Source organism: Mirounga angustirostris, unplaced genomic scaffold (genome assembly GCF_029215605.1).
Source record: "Mirounga angustirostris isolate CCGP_5_RB_7025 unplaced genomic scaffold, mMirAng1.0.hap1 SCAF_11, whole genome shotgun sequence".
Taxonomy (NCBI): Eukaryota; Metazoa; Chordata; class Mammalia; order Carnivora; family Phocidae; genus Mirounga; species Mirounga angustirostris.
The window spans coordinates 6,726,359-6,750,272 of record NW_026991719.1 but is presented as its reverse complement, the minus strand read 5'-3'; the positions used below and the strand labels follow the sequence as shown (position 1 = coordinate 6,750,272).

At 48.6% G+C, this 23,914-nt stretch overlaps 1 protein-coding gene and 1 long non-coding RNA gene across 5 annotated transcripts in view; both read right to left on the bottom strand.

Moving 5' to 3' along the window:
- Positions 1-23,914, bottom strand: part of SHROOM2 (shroom family member 2) — a 149,835-nt gene that overhangs the window by 115,876 nt on the left and 10,045 nt on the right. The gene's annotated exons all lie outside the window — the stretch shown is intronic.
- Positions 424-23,914, bottom strand: part of LOC135361900 (uncharacterized) — a 33,126-nt gene continuing 9,635 nt past the window's right edge. Inside the window, exon 2 of the long non-coding RNA XR_010406027.1 lies at positions 424-21,031. This is a non-coding gene — a long non-coding RNA (uncharacterized LOC135361900). The remainder of the gene's footprint in view (positions 21,032-23,914) is intronic.

Here is a 23,914-nt window from a genome sequence, read left to right as displayed (position 1 = left end):
CAGCGGGGAGTCTGCTTCTCCCTCTGACCCTCCTCCCTCTCATGCTCTCTCTCGCAAATAAATAAAATCTTAAAAAAAAAAAAAAAAAAAGAATCACATAAGCGGGGGGTGGGGGGGGCGCCTGGGTGGCGCAATCAGTTGAGCGTGCGACTGCTGGTTTCGGCTCAGGGTCATGATCTCGGGGTCCTGGGACCGAGATCCACGGGCTCCACGCTCAGCACTGAGTCTGCTTCAGATTCTCTCTCCCTCTCCCGTTCATGCTCTCTCTCAAAGAAATTAAAAAAAAAAAAAAAATCACATAAGGCTGCTAAGAAGAGTTTCAGTCGTCGTTTTCAAAAAAAACTCTCAGTCACTTGTTTTCTGGAGGGCTGGGGGTGCCACGAAGCTCTTCAACTTTAGGACCAGCCATACTAATAAAGAAAGTTTCCCTCCAGACTGGGTAAGGAAATGTGGGTGACAGGTTGCTGGGGCCCAGTATACCACTTAGGAAGTGACAGATAATATTCGACGTAACTGGATACTGCTCCATGAGGTCTATCAACAGCAAGAGCCACCTGGTGAAATTTCAGTCAAGAAAAGGATGCCACGGTTTTAACGCATCCAGTCCTGTTGTCTGGTTTCTGATTTCCTTCCGTGGAAGGCTAATCATAGCCCCTTTAGTGGAGGACCCCTCTGGTACCCACATGACAGAGCGGAGGCTGGTTCGGGATGAAGTGCTAGCCCTCTATGACCACTACATGCAAATGTTTTCCAAATTAAGTCCGGGCATGGAGGGGAAGCCATCTTAAAATTCTTTTAAGGTTTTTTGTTTCCTTCTGGCTCGTTTAACCGTGGGGGGGCTTATGGTTACACTATAAGTTTGAGAAGAAACAAAGGATCTACCATGATGCACTGTTTGCCATCCTAGATGCTTTTGTGCAAACTACTTCGACTCCTAGTGGTCAAGACTTGATCTATGTTGTGGGGTTCGTAAATCCCCAGGTTACACTGTAAGTTTGAGAAGAAACAAAGGATCTACCATGATGCACTGTTTGCCATCCTAGATGCTTTTGTGCAAACTACTTCGACTCCTAGTAGTCAAGACTTGATCTATGTTGTGGGGTTCGTAATTCCCCAGGCTCCCGCTGAGAACTGCGGACTGCAGGAAGATACACCGGTCGCGGCAAACTGCTTCGGAAGGGCCCGCCGTCCTGGGGGTCAGCGAGAAGCCCGCTCCTGTACTGAAATCCTGCCCTTACTCCATGCCCTACTCCGTACGGAGGTGCAAGGGACGGGTCAACTCTAGCTCTTCCACTGACCAACGGTGACCCCCGTCACCCAGCGGCCTGCGAGGACCAACTGCTGAGCCCTATGCAAGGCATCCGCCCCCCCCAGCGCGGGGCCGAGGAGGACTTGGGCACCCTGCCGCATCCAGGACCCCATGAGGAAGGAGCCGGAGCCCCAGGGGTACAGGGCAGCAAGCATCTGGCCACCTCATGCCAGCTGCACCCCACGAAGAAGACAGAGCTACACAGAACGCAGAGCTCGGTCTCAGGACGCGGCCTGCCATCACACAGACGCCTTAAGCTGGTCTCTACCGCAACAGGGCTTTTCTTGCTAAGTCCATCACACATTCCACGTTTCACGAGCGCAAGACGAGACATGTGCACACCACACATTTTCAGAAAAAACTACGTGGAGAATATGCCTCCTGAAGCCGCTCTCCATTTAGTTGTCAGTTTGATGAAGCTGGGGATTTTTCTCTACATTACAAGAATTTAGAGTTACTTCCTGAGGTCAGCGAGAAACGACATGAGACACATTTTTCAGATATTTGGTTTATTAGATTTTCTAACAATCCTGAAACATTACGAGAAAACCCCCCATCCCTGCTTACCAGTGATGGAATGGCTATTCCATGGACTTAAGTGACCCGTCCCCCCAGGCCACAGAGCCTGGCCACCTCTCCGGAGTGCCTGGAATAGGGGGGGACCCACCTGCACAGGGGTGCACCGGAGCGTGGGGAGGCCATGGGCGTGGCCATCAGCTGGTGAGCAGACACACAAATGCCTGTCCACACAGTGGAACAGTAAGAAACAAGAACAGCAAGAAAACGAATGCAGTATTGAGACAGGACAGGAGGGATGAACTTTCACAAGGTATTACTGAGTGAATGAAGCCAGATACAGAAGGCAGGAGGCAGGCAGGACTCCCACTGATAGAAAATGCCCAGAATAGGCAAATCTGTTCGAGACAGAAGATCTGAGGCTGCCCGAGGCTGAGGTGGGAACAGGGAGGTATACAGGGTACAGAGGATCTTTTGGGGGTGATAGAAATGGTCCAAAAAGTTGGATCGTGACGACGGAGCCCTAAGTCTGAGTTTACGAAGTCCCTGGGATGCACACTCAGAATGGGTGAATTTTATAGTAGGGAAATCGGACACCTGCCTAAACCTGTCTAAGAAAACAGGAAGGGGGGGGCGGGCGGGGAGGGAGAGAGGAACAAAGGGAGCAGACAGCACACAGAGGAGAAAAGTGAGGGGAGGCAGACACAGACGAGCATTGGACGTCCTCAGTCATTCCCAGCCCCACTCTGCTGAGCACCATCCGCCTGTCAGGCCCTCGGATCCCAGGAGCAGTGCTGCAACTTAGGGCTTCCCAGCCCCGTTTACAGATGAGGAAACACAGGCCAGCAACAGCTGGGTTTTGCCTGAACTCACCAGCCAAGAAATAGATACAGGGCACGGAAGACGTGGGACCTGAGGGGAGGAGGGAAAGGGGCAGCGGAGGAACGGGGGAGAAACCACGGGCCACACACACGCCCCCGTGTGCTTATACACAACACGCCCCTTCTTCCTACGGCCTTCAGGCCCTCTCCTCCAAGCAACTGCAAAGCACAGGTCAAGAGAAAAAAAGTGGCCCTTCAAGTCAAATTTCCCGACTCCCAGCTCTAAAACAAAAATACTAGGTCACCATGTTTACAGTATATATTGCTATTGTGTTTCTCCCCGTCAGCAAGCTGTTCCCAGGGTTAATAGGATAAAACCTACTTTCCAGAGCAGAGCCGACCTTGACTCGACGACCTTGACTGGCCAATGAGGACACAGGGGTGGCACACAGGGCCGGTTCTTCTGCTGGCGGGTGCTGCCTGAAGTCAGAACAAACCCAGCTCGGAGCTACCTGCCCGTCAGCTCCACACCGAGGAGGAGGAGGACCAGCGAGTGCCTGGCTCCCCGACCTCACCAGGCTGTGGGGCAGGAAACGCAGGGTTTGCTGCGTGTCTGCTGATGGCACGCAGCTGTTTGGGGATATCTGCTCGTCTCTAGCGGGAAAACCTCCAGCATATCTGCGCCCTGCGTCCCACAGCTCCCTTTCCTTCCTGGATGATGCCCATCTTATCCCTCCCCCCACCCCCACCCACAAAGAGGCTCAAAGGCAGTTTCAGTCAAACCAGGCACATCACCCGCCTATCTGCAGGGGCAAGGAATCCCAAGGAAAGCAAGGTGAAGTATCCCAGCAGCTCACAGGGGAGAGGTTCCTTCGGGACCCCTTCACTCACAAGGGCTAGACCACGGTCTGTCCTCCGTGTCTCGTTTCCACTCTCCTCTGGCCACTTCTCCAGTGTTCATGAGCTGTTCCTCTCCCAGCTGTTGTCTTCTTCCTTCATGACCTCCCTTCCCCGCCTCTGCCATCCCTCGGCCATCTTCGCTAATCCAGCACCATGAAGCAGCAACCTACCACCAAACTGGACCTCCAGCCCTTGCCACCCCTCCCCCAACCCTGACAGCGCCTAGGTGGGCATTTACAGCTACCCCATGAACATCTTCCAGAAAGAAAAAGAACAGATTTCATAGGCAAGGTCGTCTACCAGATGGACGAATGCAAAGCACTGAACCACAGCCAAGTCCACCCCTCCTTCCCCCCCGCCTCGTGCTACGGTGTGTGGCTAGAAAGCAACAGGAAATTACAGAATAGGTGGAGCTGAGGGGCAGGAGTGCCTGGCAGGTGTCTAGAGACCAGACAGGACTGAATGCACACAAGAGAAGGTTCCAGGGGACGAATATCAAGATAGATAAGGACCAAGATCAACCAGTACAGACAGGAGCACAAACCCAGAGAGGAGGTGGAGGATGAGGTACCACAGAACAGAGCTGACAGCTATCCTTGAAGACAAGGGGCAATTTCATTTTATTTTTTTGACAAGGGGCAATTTTAGTGAACATTCTAAACAAAGCATTGGACTGAAAGGATGGGAACAGACTTTGCATCTCAGGTAGAAACATATTTGAATAAAACCTCTAATGAATTTATAAGAGCATTTTCTGGAGTGATCCTTGTTCAATCCTGACAGCAACTCTCAAGAAGGTTTTGAAAGTGGTCTAGACCACCACATGGTATGCTCAGAGATCTTCAGCCTGTGCCCTGCTCTCTAGAATGCCAACATTACAACGTTAAAACACAGCCATGACCACAGCCGGCATGGGGTCCAAAGTGCACAGGGCCTGGAATGAGAGAGCCTCGACTTGCATCAACCATTTACGAGCTTATAGCCTGGGATTAGCTATTTACGGGCTCATCTCCAGCTTCCTTATTTATAAATAGGAATAACAGTACCTAACTAAGAGTTGCTGTGGGATTAAGTGGATAATTTAGGTCTACACTTGGCAGAGAATCTGGTACCCAACACTCACGATGTGATACTATTTAGGGGTCATTATTTTCAGAGATATTGTGCAGTACCAACTGTAGACACGAGAGAAGCCACTCAGCAATCCAGGAAGGAGGACAAAAAATTGTCACATTAAAAAAAAAAAAATCAAAATTTCATTCCATAAGTAGTAACATAAAATTTTCTGCTCCACGTGTTTTTAGCACTAAAGAGAAATGAACTCTCAAATCGTGAAAAGACATGAAGGAACCTTAATGCAGAATACTGAGAAGCCAGTCTGAAGAAGCTACATATTGTAGGATTCCAACTCCAGGACATTCTGGAAAAGTCAAAACTACGAAGACAGTAAAAAGATCAGTGGTTGCCAGGGAAGGTAGAGGGATGAAGAGACAGCACAGAGGATTTTTAGGGCACTGGAAATACTCCGTATGACACCACCAAGACGGATACAGGTCATTATATGTTGGTCCAAATGCACAGAAGGTGCAAACCAAGAGTGAATCCTGAAGTAAACTAGGGACTCTGGGTGATGATGAGGGGTGTGTGCAGGTTCATCCGCTGTAACAAGCGTCCCACTCCAGTAAGTACCTGCGATACTGGGGGGACGCTACGCATGTGTGGACACAGGAGGTGTGGGAAACCACTCAACTTTTCTCTCCGTTTTATTAGAAACCTAAAACTGCTCTTCGGAAAGTCTTAAAAAAATGTGATCCCTATAATTTCACAACGTCAGCACACAAAATTTAATTGGAAAAAGTACTATGTGATAAGGAAACAAATCTGCATTTACTTCTGTATTAATCTCTGAAAGTCTGGCTGGCATGATTGTAAAAATCAGTATCCACAGCCATTGCTTTTATGACTCCTTAGAAGTAGTAATTTTATAATCGTTCTTATTGTTTTTATTTTTATTTAATTTTTTTTAAAGATTTTTTTTTAAAGATTTTATTTATTTATTTGAGAGAGAGAATGAGAGACAGCACAAGAGGGAAGAGGGTCAGAGGGAGAAGCAGACCCCCCGCTGAGCAGGGAGCCCGAAGCGGGACTCGATCCCGGGACTCCAGGATCATGACCTGAGCCGAAGGCAGTCGCTTAACCAACTGAGCCACCCAGGCGCCCTTTTTTAAAGATTTTATTTATTTATTTGACAGAGAGAGGCACAGCGAGAGAGGGGACACAAGCAGGGGGAGTGGGAGAGGGAGAAGCAGGCTTCTCGCCGAGCAGGGAGCCTGATGTGGGGCTCGATCCCAGGACTCTAAGATCATGACCTGAGCCGAAGGCAGATGCTTAACGACTGAGCCACCCAGGCACCCCTTATTAATTGTTTTTAAAGACACAGCCCAAAACAGACTTTAAGGCACTGAGGTTCAGTTAGACATTATTGGGTCATAAAGCAACTGTGTGACCTTGGGGAGTGTGCATCGTCCCTGTGGACTTCAGCATTTTCCCCATCGCACAAGGGTGTGTAACCAGAAGTCCCTGCTTGCTGTGATGTTGTCAGGGTCTGCAGAGGACGTGAGGACATACAGGGGGTGTGAGCTAAAGAAAGGAGACCTACCAGCCAGGTAGGGAAAGAGAAGGAGGCTAAGACAGTGAGAGAGGGAGGGACAAGGTTTGCACAAGCAGAAGCAAGGCTGACAGAGGGGGCTAGAAGGAATGCCCAAGCACAGGACTTCACGAAGGGCTCAACCACCCTTGCCTGATCTCCTCTCAGATCCTGGCCAGAGCAATAAATGCTGGGTGACCCTCCCTGCTTTCAGAACCAGATGCCTCGAGGACTCACAAACACGTCAGCAAGCATGGATGGAACACCCACTATAGCTCCTCTGGAGAGCACACACGGAGTGCCTCCAGGGGCCCACACCTACTGTCTACCTCGAAAAGATGCCTTGTCTGCCAGCATTCCTTCCTCCTGAGGAAACCAGCTCTCCCCTGCAGGTTTTCCCATCACTCTCCTGCTTCTTCTGCCCCACTCCCAATAACCAGGGCACACCACTGAACCCATGCTTAGGGAACATGGTCCCTGCAAACAGGGACGGTTCCAAGGGCACCGCTGTCCACTCAGCACTACGGACATGGAACGGATCGTTTTCTGGGCTGGGGCGTCCTGTCCACTGTAGGGTGCTGAGCGGCCTCCCTGGTCTCCACCCACTAAATACCAGTAGCCACCTACCCCTCAAGCTACAGCAACCAAAATGTCTCCAGACATTGCCAGGTATCTGGGGGGCAAACTCATGCGCAGCTTCAGTCAAGAGAAGAACGTCTGTGAGGCTTGCCAGGGCCTAAGGATTCCTTTCCTTCCAGAAGGCAGGCCTGTGGAATGTAAGCCCGGGGCCACCTTTCACATCCCCTAGGGGAAACATGCTTGAGAATTAAGCCTGCAGGAAAGACACAGATCGACAGGCCTCCCGGCATCTGTATGAGCCACCCCCACCCCCCACCATCTGCAAACCCACGCAGTCCCTTTTCCACGGAGGCCGCTAGTCCACACAACCAAAATCGCCCTGGCTCTCTCCCATTCTCTGCTCCAATAACCACAGACAGACGAGCATGGGGGGGCCTCTTCATTGCAAGTAATCCAAGTAATCCTTGGTATTCAAGGTCTCAGGAAACAAGCGTTCAGTTCGGACGTTTGTAATGAGGTCCCTGGGGAGGCACGGCGGGGTGGGGTGGGGGGAAGGTGAAGGGGGAGAAGAATGAACAGAGGTTTCCAACGAAGTGAAGCAAAAATAATTTGCAGATCGTCACCCAATATTTTGAACCATGTTCTCAGTCATGACCTAGGGGAGAGAAATTTCAGAAAGGTTGGGAAAACGGGGAATGGGATTCTCAGCCTTGCAGAGGAGAGGCCAAGTCATGATCTTCGGGGGAAAGCCAGAGAGCCGCTCACAGGGCGCTGAGAAAGCGCAAGCAGCAGAACGCCTACTCCCTGATGGAGGTCCAGCTCAGCCACAGCCGGAGAACTTGCTGGCACCTGCAGACCATTAGGGGTGCTAGGTGAGGCTTTCTCTAAGGTTGCCACGTTCAGAGGCATCTTTTCTCAGCACACAGAGTCTTAAGGACTGCCCGAAGGTTTCCTCCACCAGAACGAGCACATCTGTTAGTAAGTAGAAAGAAACCAGTCCTAGGAGTCCTGACAACTCCCTCTTCTCTCCTCTGCACACGCACAGCCCCACGAAAGCCGTGGCATCTGGCCACCTGCTGGTGCAGAAACCAGGACAGTAAGTCCTCACCCTTCCTCTGACCCATTATGAGGTGGGTTTCTACTAAGAAATCAACACAAGAGACATCAAATATCAGACGTCTTGACCTTGGCCAGGGGAACGAACACCTGATAAATCAGCAAGCCAGGGTGACGCAGGCTCCTAGCAGGTTACCCGGCCCCACACCCCCCCCACACGTTAGCGTCTGACAAGCAGCGGAGCCTGGTGATTCATGGCCCCGCCGCACACTAATCCACACGGTTTATGGCCCCACATCTGCTCCGCACACGGGCTCCTGCTGGCTCTTCCAGCTTGCTAGGGTGGTCCCACTGGCTCGAGCTGTGCCCACTTCTGAATAAAGGGCTCCCTAACTACTGAGCCCGCCTCCAGCACCAGCTCTGATGGCTTGTACGTGCACTCTCGTTGGGGCGGGGGCAGCACGGTTCTAAAAGACCCCTCAGAGAGCTGTATGCAGGCACAGCATTCCTAATCCCAGGATTTGAGATTCTCTTTCCATTTTCTACCAACTCGATCATGCTCACTTGACCAAGTGCAGAAAGTGGCTCCCTTGCCTCTTGCAGGTCCGAACCCTCAGAAGCACCTGGACATGCCACTGGGAAAATATCTGATGATTTTCTGAAGCCAGTAACTAGTGACCTTCAATAGCACTGGGCTGAAATGTTCTCCCAACTGAACCTGACACCTGAATGTTACTGCACTGGGTCTGAGTCCTTGGTTTTCTCACCCTGAAAACATTCACGATAACTAACCTACCCCAACTAGAATGTTGTAATAAGCACATTCTGGTAATTATGCTGGGGCAGGTGTACACTCTTTTTCCAATCTGAATCATACTTTCTATCTCAGATGCTAACTTCAGAAAATACCTTTATGATTCATCTTCGGCCAAAGGCAATTTCTCAACCCTGAGATTCTTGGCCCCGGTTTTCACATATGAGAAAGGTTTCTTGTACTAGGACTGGCTCCCCATCTTTTAGCCCTAGAACCCTCAATGTGCTCTTGTCCCCCTAAGGACTGGGGGGGAAGCAAAGAGTGTGCAGCTACCTGCTGTCTGGACAAACGGTGGCCCTGTAACCCCATCATGGATACTGGGCATCCCCGGGATTCCACAGCCAAAGGATGCCTCTGGCCACTGCCACCATCCACCTGCAGCATCAGCCCTCTGCAAACAAACCACCAGCACCTACTGTGAGGACATCCAAGAGGTGGGGAATCCGGCTAGCATTGCTTGCAGCACCACCATTAGCAACATACGTGGATGGCTAAAACATGTATAAAACACTAGCCCATTACACAAAGCACCCTGTTAGGCTCCCAAGTTTACACATGGGAAACCGCTCGGAGTTTCAAAGACGGTCCTAGGTCAATGCACAAGGAGCTGTTAGGATCCACTTTCCTGACTCCCACATAATTCTACAGCCTTCACACCCTGCTGAGGTTTTTTGTTTACCTGTTCAGATGGAAACAAGTATTGCTTTGCCATTTGTAAAGATGTGTCTGTGTATATATAAATACACAGACATGATTTTAAGAAAAACCCAAGCACTACAGTCATGCATAAGGTAGAAAGTAACCTCTCCCCACCCCACCCCAAAGTCCAGATAAGCGCTTATTTAAAAGCTAAACATCTATTATATTAACACTAATTGCTACCCATACACTTACATACCTTACCTTCTGTTTCATCTTGTCAGTTCTGGAAGTAGATGCATAAAGGTGAACAGCTCGGATTCAGGGGCTTTTCACAGGAGCAGTCCCAAGTCCCGGAGCCTACCTCCAGAGCGGTAGGGCACCTGGCTGAGAGACCTGTTCACAGCTCTGACATCCACCAACTTTGCAACTCTGAACTTAGATTCCCAAACTTCAGTTTCCAACAGCTATAACATGTAATATGCAGGAGCAGATATAAGGAATCAATAAGATAAAGCATACAAAGCTGAGGTTCCCCAAAACCAGCCTACAATCTGGATACCATGGACAGGCTTAAAACAGCTTGCCGGACCCCAGGGCAGGGCATGATAGTCTGCATTGTGACAAGCTCCTGGAGGAGGCTGATGCTAGTGATTCAGAGACCCCACTTAGAGAATCCTTGCAACAAAGCATTTAGCCTAGCACCTGGCAGGTCCACAAACTGGTGGCCAGTACCCCATAAAACACAGTTCATCACCCCAAATCTTTTTCTGCTTTAAAATCCCTCAGCTCCAGCCTCAGCACAAAGGCTTGTATCCCCTCGTATCCTTGTAACCCCCTTGGCCACCAGAGCTCAGCCACAGCTTGACTCTGCTCCCCTATCCTGGCCCAAAGGGAACCCACGTGGTTTCCTCGGGCTCAGAAAACACACTCGTGCAGGGCACCCAGGGAGCCCTCTGGCCAGGTGGACTGAATTTTCTTGTCGAGCTCTGCAGACAACTCTTGGTCCCCGGTTGTAAACCTGCCAACGCGAGTTAAGGCAAAAAGGTAAGACTGTGATTCTCCACCTTGATTTACACATTTGAATCTCCCGGTGAGCTTTAAAAAACACTGATACCAGGACGCCTAGGTGGCTCAGCGGGTTAAGCATCAGCCTTCGGCTCAGGTCACGATCCCAGGGTCCTGGGATAGAGCCCGGCATCAGCATCGGGCTCCCTGCTCAGCGGCGAGCCTGCTTTTCTCTCTCTCTTTTGCCTCTCCCCTAGCTTGTGCTCTCTCTCTCTGGCAAATAAAATCTTTAAATAAAATCAAATCAAATCACTGATACCTGGACCCACCCTGTGACCCTGACTTAACTAGTCTGGGGTGTACCCTGGGCATCAATAGTTTTCAAAACTCCCCAGGTGATTCAAATATGCAGCCTAGGATTCAATCCATTCTCTTTGGGAAAATGTGGAGTCATCCCCCTTTGTCTATCTACCCAAAACCTGCTGTAACATTTCCAAGAGTCAGTTTTCACTGGAGTTTTAAGGCCCAATAGAGGCCCTAAGGCTCAGTATGCTTCACGACTGAACACCTTTCAAAAGCATTTGAGCCTCTAGGTAAGTTTTCCCAAATCCTGCTCATCCGTGCAAGGTGAGAATATACATACTGATTTTTCTTGTTGTTATTTGTTTTTAAGTAATCAAGAGCTGAAAACAGTTATTCTTAGAAACAGATTTTTTAAAAACCAAAACCTATCAAAGAAGTTATGTGGAATACCACTTAAATGTTACAATAAACTTGTATTATTCATAAGCCTATTTCATCTGGGTCACCCAAGTTGAGCACTGATGCACAAGGCTAGATTACTCACGAAACACGTGGCTTTGATGACCATGTTGAAAACCCAACATGCCAAAAGAAAAAGAAAGTACCCTTGAACTTGACAAAGGTTGTTGCATTACGCATTCACTGAGTGCCTATCATGCGTCAGGTGCTGGGCAGTGCAGTATGGATGCTGATTCTGGTGGAACCCGGGCCCACGTGGTCAAGCCCTGCAGCTGCTAGCCGGGGGAAGCTCGCACTAAAGGGAAAAGAGCAGCCGCAAGAGGCCAAAAGTCAAGGTAAAAATCACCTGGGGAGCTTACACTACAACCAGGGGTCCTAATGGAAATGCAGCCTGAGCACACCCCCCGCTTTCAAGGTCTGCAGGTGTGTGGCATGCACAGGGTTGTGGGGTACTGACTGAGCCAAGCAGCTCCTTACTTTTTCTGTCACATGCACACTCCCTGCTCACAGTACCTCGCACCCAGCTTGAGCACGGCGTCTGAAAGAAAATAAATGTTATAGAACGCCTGTTCCCAAGGGCTGTGCAGATTCTCCTTTCACCCAAGTTCCCCAAGAATGAGCTGGGCCAGGTAGCATTTTAGCAGTGTGGATATAAACATGGGAAGAGGACCGAAGTTAATGAGTGTCACCTTCTCTAAAATGCGAGCTCGTTCATTTTGTTATCCCCGGTCCAGTTTATGGGAACAGAACACTGAAAGATGCTCACCATTTTGTGAGAACCAAAAAGCTTTAAAAGTTAAGTTAAAATTTCATGCTGTCACGGGATTATGTGTACAAATACTGTTTTCTGGATGCAAGGATTAATTATACTATGAACATGGTCTCTACTAGGGAGAAAAAGCCACGGGGCAATTACCCCAGCGAACAAAGTGAGTTTAAGATACATTCCCCGCAATTCCTTCCCCCCCCTTTTTTTTAATACAGAGCAAAGAGAATTTTTTTAAAACTTGGGAATTTTCTAGAATCCTTTAAAACTATCCCAAGCACACATTATTCCATAACTGTTGTATTTCGATATTTAGGGCTTCTTTTTCTAAAGCTCCCTATATAAGAATAGTGAACTTTCCTCTAGGAGAACTCTTTCCTGCCATTACCCCATCACATCTGCAAAAGAGATACCTCTCTAAAAGAAGTGAAACACGCCTTTCCTGAAAGCAGTGCTGAGAATCTTTGGGAAGGCGGCGGTCCTGGTGCACGTCTGCCCATGCTGTGCCCCACAGGAGACTTTGGGGGAACGTTTGGCTTGGAACATCTCTGCCTACACTTCCCAGGGTCCGAACCGTAATGCAGGCGTCCTAATCATGGAAATCAGCCACGCTGACTGGGCCAGCTCAGTAAGACCCTGCACAGTTCAAAAGGGCAGAATTCTTGTGTGCTGGGATCACAGAAGCACAGCAGGGGTATTGATCCACTCGCTGGCATTCCAATACCCAGAATGTTCCTCCGGCTTTCCATCATTGTTCCCCTGCTGGAGCTCTGAATTCCCCGAGCTAGCTACGAAAGGGCTCATGCAATTACTTTTGTCCAAATACATTATTCCTGGGGGATGGGAGAATCAATGGAAGATTTCTGGGCTTATGTATCCCAACTGAGATGTTCCCTTCTCTTACTAGAAATCGATGATCCTTGAATATTTAATCAGTTGAACTAAAAAGATCAGAGGGAGAACTCAGAATGTAACTAGCCTCATGTAACTAGCCTCGTTTACCTGAAACCTAAATGTTGCTTCTCCATTAAAATCTGAAACATGATTTCAAAAGTATTAATCATGTAATCAATAACTTTTGGGGGGGGTGGGGAGATGTGAAACCAGGTCTTACTAGGAAATGGCGGAGTCAAGGAGCAGTGGTGATGGTCCACACCCTTCCCACCTGGCTTGTTACAAGCTTTGCTCCCTCAAATCCTCTGCCCTACAGATCCTGCCTCTGAGAAAAGTAACTATATGACCAAGTTGTTACGGCACACTATATACTCTACACTAACTGAAGTCATAACTACAGATACAAAGTCTCATTACTTACAAAGATAATTCGAATACAATCTTAGGATGATTATGAGCAACACCTTTTTTTTTTTTTTTAAGATTTTACTTATTTGAGAGAGACAGAGTGAGAGAGCACGCACAAGCAGGGGGAGCAGCAGAGGGAGAGGGAGAAGCTGACTCCCCACTGAGCAGGGAGCCCGATGCAGGACTCGATCCCAGGACCCTGGGATCATGACCTGAGCCGAAGGGAGACGCTTAACTGACTGAGCCACTGAGGCACCCCAAGAACAACCCATTTTTAAGAACAAAACATTGAGACGGTTTATTTGATCACACAACCTGTTTTTACTCTAGAGTACAATTAATTTGGCAGTAGTCCCATAACCAGAATGGTTATTAATATGTGCAAAATTAGATGATTCATTTGATGAGTTACAGTTTCGTGGTGATTAATACTATTTATGAATAGCTACAGCTTGGGGCTGAATTACAAGGGCAGGTCTGGCTTTAAATGCTACTGCTGAAATTGGGTCCCCAAAGTTCACGCAGCTCAGCCCAGAGCTCCACACTACGTGTAGAGCCGGACACGGTGGGCTCCATCTCACAACCCTGAGATCATGACCTGAGCCAAAATCATGAGTCAGATGCTTAACTGAATGAGCCACCCAGGCGCCCCCAGAGCTGTCTGATATTCACTATATCTCCCAATGAGACTTAAATTTTAAAATACCTTCTTCTCGGGCTCCTGGGTGGCTCAGCGGGTTAAGTGTCTGCCTTTGGCTCAGGTCATGATCTTGGGGTCCTGAGCTCAAGCCTTTGTCTCCTTCTCCCTCTCCCCCCACCCCTGCTCATGCGCTCTCTCTCATATAAATGAAATCTTTAATTATTTGAGAGAGAGAGAGCACAAGGGGGGGGGATGTTAGAGGGAGAAGCAGACTCCCCACTGAGCATGGAACCCAACACGGGACTTGATCCCAGGACTCTGGAATCATGACCTGAGCCGAAGGCAGACACTTAACCGACTGAGCCACCCAGGTGCTCCTCAAATAAATAAAATCTTAAAAAAACACACACACACACAAAAACCCTTCTTCTCTGTTAAACACAAAGAGCATTTCTACACACAATGTATAATCCCTTCAAACAGTAAGCATACTTCCACGTAGAGACATTCTCCATCCATACCTTGTTAGTGAGAGGGACAACTGATCCTTCAGCTATCTTGTCACTTCTTGAAGAGCTACCAAAATCATACTATGACATTCAATCCCAATAGGAATTGCTAGATGTGCATTAAAAAAAAAAAAAGAAAGAAAGAAAGAAAAAGGAGGGGTGCCCAAGTGGCTCAGTGGGTTGAGCTTCCGACTCTTGATTTCCGCTCAGGTCATGATCTCGGGGTTGTAAGATCAAGCCCCAGGTCCGGCTCAGCACTCAGCATGGAGTCTGCTTGAGATTCTTTCCTTCTCCCTCTGCCCCTCATCCTGCTCATGCTTTCCCTCTCTAAATTAAATCTTTAATAAAAAGATAAAGTAAAAAAAGAAAAAAGACTCTTATCTTGCCTCCCAGAGAAGCCAACCAACATCTTTCCCATGTTTGTGAAATCCTTATTTTGACTTATGTTTCATAAAAAGGAGAAAATTGAAGTTAAAGTAACTCAAATGATTTAGCTAGACAACTACTTCTTTAACAATTCTTATTCTTAAAAGGGAGTTTTTTTCCAGCTAGCTGCTCCTTTCCTCTAGAAGCAGTTAGGGCAGAGAAGGGAGAACGCACTTAGGAGCAAAGCAAGCTAAATGCTTGTCGGGAGGTGCTGGGAAGGGGCAGAGGCCCGTGGGGAGGGGCCCTGAGCACACCTGTTCCATGTAGCCCTGACCCAGTGTGTTGAGACAGCGCCAGCTCATGGCCCCAATCACACCTGGACAAAGAGAAGGGCCAGGTCTACCCTGGACATACCTGTTCCCTCATGGAGCTTTCTGGAGGCCCTCCACTTGTAGAAGCTGGGACTTTCATCCCTGCTCAGCCCCAGCTGCCACCAAATGGAATGGGGAGAGGGGAGGATCACCTGCACCCACACTCTTAGCTCAGGGGCTATCTCCAGCATCCTCCCTCCAAGCACCAGCACCAGGTGGGCCCTCCTGTGCCTTAGGGATACCACTCAGATCCCCAGACTTTTCCCTATTGCCACCAGGAGCCAAAAACTCCTTAATTCCTCCCCACATACCTGAACCCACTTGCCCTGCTGCTGCTCTAATACCTTCCATGGCTCCCAGTGCTCTTGGAGCAAGGCCTGGGTTCCTGCCTGCCTCGCCTCCCATACTTCCTCTACCCTGCAGGAGGAGGCTCTCCCAGCCCAGCGGCCTCCCGGCTGTCAGGAGTGATTCTCCCTGAAGAACAAACACTGACTCTCTCCCTAGGCTGTCTGCCCATGGGCCAGACCCAGTACCAACAGAAGAATCCAGTGACAAACACAATGCGGGGCCCTAAGGAACTGCCCAGAGGATGGGACTTTCCCAGTTGGCCTCCTCGCAGTAAGTCTTTGCAATTCAAGAACGAGTCTGAATGCCTCAACCCATATCCTTTTATTCAGTAACAGCTTTATTGAGCTATAACTCACATTCCATAAAATCCACCTTTCTAAAGTTTACAAATCAGTGGTTTTTAGTACACTCGGTAGACTTGTGTAAACATCACCACTCTGTAATTCCAGAACATTTCCATCACTCCCCAAAAGAAACCTCGAGCCCATTAGCAACCACCCCCATCCGCTCTCTGTCTCTATGCATTTGCTTATGCTGGATATTTCTATCAATGGAATCAGACAATACATTCTCAACCCACTTTTATTTCAAACACGAAACACCCATTTGCAAATGTGGTTGGGTATTCGGCAGTTCTGCTCAGAAGGCCTGAATCTGAATTCCAGAAATGCCTGGCTTCAGAATACACGAGGTGGTAGAAATAAATCCACTTTCTGGGACCACCTCTGTTCCCTGACGCTCCCCCATCTCCTCTACTGATCTAGAGAAGTGCTATTCTAGAAATTCGTTTTCTTTTTTAAAGATTTTATTTGAGAGAGAGAGCGCGCACAAATAGGGGGAGCGCCAGAGGCAGAAGCAGACTCCCCGCTGAGCAGAGAGCCCGACATGGGACTCAATCCCAGGATCCTGAGATCATGACCTGAGCCGAAGGCGGACGCTTAACCGACTGAGTCACCCAGGAGCCCCAAGACTCTGCATTTCTAACAGGTTTCCAGGTGATATTGATATGGCTGGTCTGAGGGCCACACTTTGAAAACCACTGCTTGCTGGGGGCGGTAATCCCTCAACCAGCATGCCAAATCCTGTGCACCACCTGCTTTTGTAAATAAATTTTACTGGCATCCAGCCCTTTCATTTATGTATCGTCTATGGCTGTTTTCATGCTCTAACTGCAGAAAGTAGCACTTTCGGCCACAAAATCAAAAATATTTACTCTGGCCCTGTGCAGAAAAAGTTTGCGAATCTCTAGTTTACGGAGGAAGATCTAAATACTAGAAATATCATGAACAGGTCTATTGCCAAGTTGAGACTTACAGTATTTTATATGGGTTTCAGAGAATGGGGGGCATGTAATTTTATAAAATCATGAGGATTCTTACACTTTAAAAATTAATCTCAGGATGCCTGGGTGGCTCAGTGGGTTATGTGCCTGGCTTTTTATCCCCCTGACTCTTTTTTAAGATTGTATTTGAGAGAGAGAGAGAGAGAGAGCAAGTGCAAGAGGGCAGAAGTGGGGTGGGCGGGGGAGACACACATCAGACTCTCCATTTGGGCTCAGGTCATGATCTCAGGGTCAGGTTCAGCGGGGAGTCTGCTTGAGATTCTCTCTCTCTCCTTTTCCCTCTGCTCCACACCCCCGCACCCCCGCCCTGCACTTGTACGCACATGCACTCTCTCTCTCAAATAAATAAGTCTTTTTAAAAAAAATCTCAAAAAAGTCGTTTGTTTTTTTTTTAAAGTCACACAGAGAGGGACACCTGGCTGGCTCAGTTGGTTAAGGGTCTGACTCTTCGTTTTGGCTCAGGTCATGAGTCTGCTTGGGATTCTCTCTCCAGCTCCCTCTGCCCCCTTTCATGTGTGCTCACTCTCACTCTCTCAAATAAATAAATCTAAAAGAAAAAGAAAAAGTCACACAGAAAAGAGCTATTCAGTTTTGTGGTCAAAGGCCCAGCCAGGCTGGAGCCGTGGTTCTCCTGACCAGCTAACGTGTGGGCAGCAGGATGCTTTGGGCCTTGCTCTCTCACCTGTGAGCACACACAGCCCTGCCCAAACCTTCAGGGAGGCTCGTGACAAAACAAGGGTAAAAAGTGAAATAAAATATTTAAGAGAAAACTTTCTAAACCCTACAATGCTATAGGAAGATAGTATCGATGCCCCAACCCTGGAGGTTAAGTTTATTGAGGGATTCCCCTACAGTCTGGGTTCAAGAATGGAGGTTTTCATTTTTGTTAACTGATCTGTTACTGCCCTTGGCCATGGAGTGACCCTGCTGGGTGTCTACACACCAGAATCACCCCAGCAGTAACGCAAAGGGCATCCTCTCCTGATGCCACAGAAGAATGGAGCTGGGCATGGCGCCATGAAGGAGGGACGATGTTCTCCTTCCAAGAAGGTCTGTGTGCACCTGCCGAGCACTTGGCACTCGGGCTACAGCTTCCCTCTCCCTTGAGGATGGCCCTGCCGCGTGCGGCACGCCCAGGTAGGGGCTACCCACACAGCTGCGGGCGCTGTGGGTGCAGTCCTCCCTTTAGGCACGTCTCCACCCTCAGCTGTCTACTTCACAGGGTTGTTAGAGATTCTCCATGCTCACGCTCACACAGCGAACAGTGAGAGCCCACAGAAAGGCTTTAGAAGTGTTAGCTGCAATCCTCAGGACAGAGAGGACGCCGGGAACCTGTGCACATTGTGTCTGGGGTGTCCTAAGGGCCCAGGTAAGACCGTGTTTGTCACAGCAGGGTTCACATCCCATCTCGTGTCATCAAGACAAAAGCCTGTCATGAGTTTCCAAAACTATTCATCTGAAGCTTTTTTAAAAATTGTAACATCTAGGGGTGCCTGGGTGGCTCAGTCAGTTAAGTGTCCATCCAACTCTTGATTTCAGCTCAAGTCAGTCTGTGGCCACTACGTGAGTCCATGGGACAACCCTTCCCGAGACGTAAGGCCTGGGCTCATTCAGGTCAGCCGGGAGGGGTTACAAGTGCTCAGGTACTCCTGTCACCCACACTGGTCTCCTGCCTCGTCTGCACTTGCTGGGCCACCCCCTCCCTGACCTCCTGGTGACAGTGAGGTCTGCTTGCAAAGGGACTCAGCAGCAGTTAAGATAGGGAAATGCAGCCCAGGAGGGCAGGGGAAGGAAACTCAGGGCAGGGCTTCCTTTAAACGTGTGGGCATGCCCTTCAGGACAAAGCAGCACCCACCATGTCATAAGCAATCTGGAAGAGAGGAGAGAACAGGTCACCGTCAGCTCAGGATTCTAACGTAACCCTTGTGATTCACCTGCTTTTACCTCCTGGTGGGGTCGGGGCATGTCCTTTATGCTTGAGGCCAGTACCCACCCAGTTCTGTATTCCGGCTCTGTCCTCTGCAGAGGCCTCGATCCGAGTTACACCACGCTGTGAGGAGGCCAAGGCGGCATCATTCTCTAGCGCCTTTACGACATGCCTGGTCCTGTTCTTTAGAAACACTGACGGTCCCCTCCTTATCATCTCCCCAGACCTGCAGCCTCCCCACAGGCCCCGTGGCTCTGGCTCATGGAAACGGTGCCCTGCGTGACCTGTTTGGTCCTGGGTGTACTCTGACCTTCACCCCTAAGGCCCACACCAGGAGCAAAGCAGCAGCATGATGCTGGCCCTGTTACAGGCACCAATTCTTAACTGGTGCCTTTTTAGAACGTGTGAGCCAATGGACTGGGGTACTCGGAACGAGGGGCAGCCAGTCTCCAATCTCAGGGAGGTCCCAGCCGACTGGGCTCAAGAATGCTGCAAGGTCCTTGATTACCCAGGGCCACGAAGGGTCCCGTGGACATACTGTGCCTGGTGTGGAGGATTACACAGGGGTCGCTTTGCCTGGGAGGGGCCATATGAGCAAAGCCTTCCGTGCAACCACAATTACCTCAGGGAAAGCAAGGGAAAACCCTGGCAAAGCCTCAAACAACACAGGACGTTGGGGACCAGCTAACAGCTCTCCAAAGCACTCTATGGCAATCTGGACCATGGCTCTGAATCATCTGCAGACCGTGTTAAAATGCAGACTCTAATTCCGCAGGTCTGGGGTAGGGCTTGAGAGTCTGCAGTTCTCACAAGCTCCCCGGGGATGCTGCTATGGCCACTCCAAGGACCATGCTTTGCCTAACAAGAGTCCAAAGCAGAGCTGTCCAAGAGAAACATGAGAGCCACAGATATAACTTCTACTTTTGAAGGAGCTGCATTTTAGAAAGCAAAGAAATACGTAAAGTTTATTTTAATAATATATTTAACTTGGGGCGCCTGGGTGGCTCAGTCGGTGAAGCGTCTGCCTTCGGTTTAGGTCATGATCTCGGCGTCCTGGGATGGAGCCCCACGTCAGGCTCCCCGCTCAGTGGCGAGTCTGCTTCTCCCTCTCCCTCTGCCTCCTCATGCTCTCTCTCTTTCTCTCAATTATATAAATTTAAGAAAATAATAATACATTTAACTTATTTAACCAAGTGGAGCTAAACTATGATCATTTCAACAGGTATACAATATAAAGGAATTATTAATGAGCTATTTTATGTTTTGTTTTGTTTTTTTCTGACCAGACTAAATCTAAAATCCAGTGTGTATTTTAACTCACAGTCCGTGTCAGTTTGGCCTAGCCACATTTCAAGTGCTCAAGAGCTACATATGACAAGTGGCTAGCACCTGGGGCAGTGCAGGCTAAAGGTGAAGGCAGGACGGAGGCCAGCAGAAGATGAGGCTGGGGAACAGGCAGGTGCCAAGAGGTAAAGAACCTTGTACACCTAGCTAAGGTGTAATACGAGGAGCTACCGGGGCCCTTCCAGCAAGAACCTGAGACACGACTTAGCATGTTGGCACATCCACTGCTGGAGTTCCAGAAGAGTCTGATGCATGCAAGATCCAGAATCTGACCCAATATCGGAAGCAGTGACACCGGGGATGAAAAGGGAGCAACAAATACAAGGCATTCAGGCTCCAAAGGACATGGTGATCAGCTGGCCGTGGAGGGAGGGCAAGCATGAAGGGCGACTGCACTGCACCTGGGAGAGGCATCTGCACGCACCGGCTGTCAGGGAAGCACTTGCCAGCACCCAGACGAGAGAGGAGACAGAGGGAAGGACCTTCCAGAGAAACCACACTGCGGCAGACGGCAAGGGGTAAGAGCTAGTCAAGGCTGTTTGCACAGGGGTCAGAAAGAAAGGCAGACAAAGCGCTTTCTCGTGAATAAGACACCTTAGGCAGACGGCACCTGCAGCCATGGCAATGCTCAGGACTGAACTCTGGAAAAGCTGACCAAGTTCCCCGGGCACAAGACGGAGCATCCTCAGACACGAGCAGAGAATGGAGCATGTATCCGTGTGGTATCAGGCTGTGACTCCTTTCTCCTAAACACCATCGCTGAAGATGGGGAAGGAGGATGGAAATAGCACCCCTCCCCCAACAACCTCATAAGCCCTAGAGGGCATCAGCTGTGACATCTTGTGGTTATACTGACACAAAGTAAATATGACTGGAGCAGCAGCCTATCTTTCCAAGTCCAGATGTTTCCTTCCCAAACTTTCATTCAAGGTTCAGGACATCTAGGGGCGCCTGGGTGGCTCAGTCGGTTAAGCGTCTGACTCTTGATCTCAGCTCAGGTCACGATCTCAGGGTCGTGAGTTCAAGCCCCGCTTTGGGCTCTATGCTGAGCCAGCGTGGAGCCTACTTTAAAAAAAAAAAAAGGTTCAGGACATCTAAACATGAAGGAAAATTAAAAGAAAAGCTTACACGTACCAAAAAAACACACAGTTGTTTTAAAGAGTGACATATTTGACCAATACAGTCAGTTTCCCAGAAGTTGGGGCTTTTGAAAAAATATGCCTGTCTACAAAAAACTAATAAAACTCAGCATATTCCACAATAACAAAACATATGTCATTTTAAACATCCCAAGTGGCATACACAAAACTAAGCTTCCTTTAAGCTTCATCTGATTCCTAAAATTGACAGCAATGTAATTCTTAGGAGAATTACCTTCAAGCAAGGAATAATTAGACCTATATGGTTTAAAGCAAAGAATTCCAGAGACAGGGAAAATGAATCAATATAGCCGTACCACCAGAAATAAGATTACTATATGTTTTGGGCTACTGATCAATCATTTCCTTTATTTTCAATTTTTTCAAGATGGTTTTAATGTTTCTGCAGATTTTCAAAATGTTTTTAATGTTTTTCTGAAGAAAAACCATCACTATGCTTAAAAACGTATAAGCATATGTACAATGAGCACAGGTAAGTATCTCTGTGCTTACACATTTACGAACATACAGCACAATTACCCTAAACAGATGCAGCTTCAGCATCTGCAAGCCACAGGCAGGGAAGCACCTTCACCTCCCCAGAAAGTCAGGGAGGGCTACTTCCCGAGGCTCCGGTCCCCGTCCCACCTTGCTCACCATGCTCCCAGGCTTTCCTGCCCCCCAAGCAGAAGAGACCCTTTTGTGCCTCAGACCCCCACAGCAACGCCACTTTCCTCCTGAGACCACCATGAGTCTGAACTCATCTTCACCTTCCTTTCTTCCTTGCTCTAACCCATGAGTCTACGTCCTGTTCCCCAGAGGGGAAAGACAGTCTGCCCTACAAGATAATTAATTAATCTGATAAAGGCTCTGCTAATGAAGATTTAATGTGTAACCCTCCCAGGCAACATCTTCTGCACTTGAAGCATGGCGGGTAAGGAAAGGACAATTCAACTAGGAGGAAGGTCCGAGCCGTGACATCATCCCAGCAGGCGGGCCACCCATCCTGTCCTCTGGCCAGCCCTACCTGAGTGCTAATTACCTAGACTGGCGATCCTCCCTGCCTCTGCCCTACCTCTCCGTAGCTTCCAGGTAATCATCTGCAGGGAGGAGAAGGCAAACCAAGGCAGGATGAAAATTAAATTATCGTCTGAGAGGAAAGCTAAGGTGGAAGGAAGCCAAAACGATGGCGCACGGGTCTCATTTTATATAATAAGAGTGTGGGGAATAAGCTACGTACTAATTGGACACCCACAGTGATTCCTTCTGCAAGGTAAATAATCATTCCCTCCTGTATGCATGTAAATTAAGTGTTATATATTCGATCTCTTAACACCAGATATATTTGTTAAAAGGAAAACTTGGATTTCTCTCTGGATTTCATTTGTTAGAATGGTCTCTTATAGCAAGTAATCCAAGAAATGTGTCATGGCTCAGACACAGCAGAGGTTTGTTTCTCACTCGTGTCATGATATTACTGGAGGGTAATCCCGTTGCGGGCAGCTACCTCCTCCGGTATTCGGGGACCTATGCTGATGGGGTTCTGCCCTAGGCCCATCTTCATTCCAGACAACCAGAAGAGGGGGAAGCAGGACAGGCTGAAATGGCAGACTTCACCTCCCTTGTATCGGACTTCATAGAACTGTCACAAGGTCGCATCTAGCTGTGCGAAGCTGGGAAATGCAGTCCAGCGGTGTGTCCAGAAGGAAGAGACCCGGACTGCTCCAGTGAGCAGACGGCGCCTCGGCCAAGCCTGTGGGTGCAGCTCCATGCCCTGAAAGACTTTCTACTGCCACAGAGAGAGGCAGTCACACAACAGAGCCTCTTGCCATAGGGAGATTTAGCCTTTATCTTTCCTACTACTTTCACTTCCCAAGGTCACCTTTTTGTTTTTATAATTTTTTTAAAAAGATTTTATTTATTTATTTGACAGACACACAGCGAGAGAGGGAACACAAGCAGGGGGAGTAGGAGAGGGGGAAGCAGGCTTCCCGCAGAGCAGGGAGCCTGATGTGGGGCTCGATCCCAGGACCCTGGGATCATGACCTGAGCTGAAGGCAGATGCTTAAAGACTGAGCCACCCAGGTGCCCCCCAGGTCACCTTTCTAAAATCCTATTCTTCTGAATATCACATTGATCTGAAAGAGCTACCCTTCATTAGTATTATAAAAATGAGAAACACTATTTGAAAAAAACTATTTAAAAAAAACTGATAGATGGGGTGCCTGGCTGGCTCAGTCGGTGGAGTGTGAGACTCTTGATCTCAGGGTCATGAGTTTGAGCCCCACACTAGGTACAGAGATTACTCAAAAATTAAATCTTAAAAAAAATTATGGAAAAGAAGAAATAATTGCTTCCAGTGGGGGGTAAACAGCACAACCAATGTTTTGTTGCTGGGCAACAGACATGTATTTTAATTAAATGCTTTCCTTCAAATACCATACTAAACTATCAAAATCAGTAACAAAATCTGTAGGTGACAATTAAAATGCTGCCACACAAAATCTAGCTTAAAGTCTTTCCATAGTGAATTGGTGGTTCAATGCATTAACATTATTTTTTATAGTTTTCCAAATTTTTTTTTTTTAAGATTTTACTTTCAAGTAATTTCTACACCCAACATGGGGCTTGAACTCACAACCCTGAAATCAGGAGTTGCATGCTCTACTGACTGAGCAAGCCAGGCACCCCAGTTTTTCAATTATTTCTTTCCTTTTTTTTTTTTTTAAGATTTTATTCATTTGTCAGAGATTGAGAGAGAGGGAGAGAGAAAGCACAAGCACGAGGAGCGGTAAGCAGAGGGAGAGGG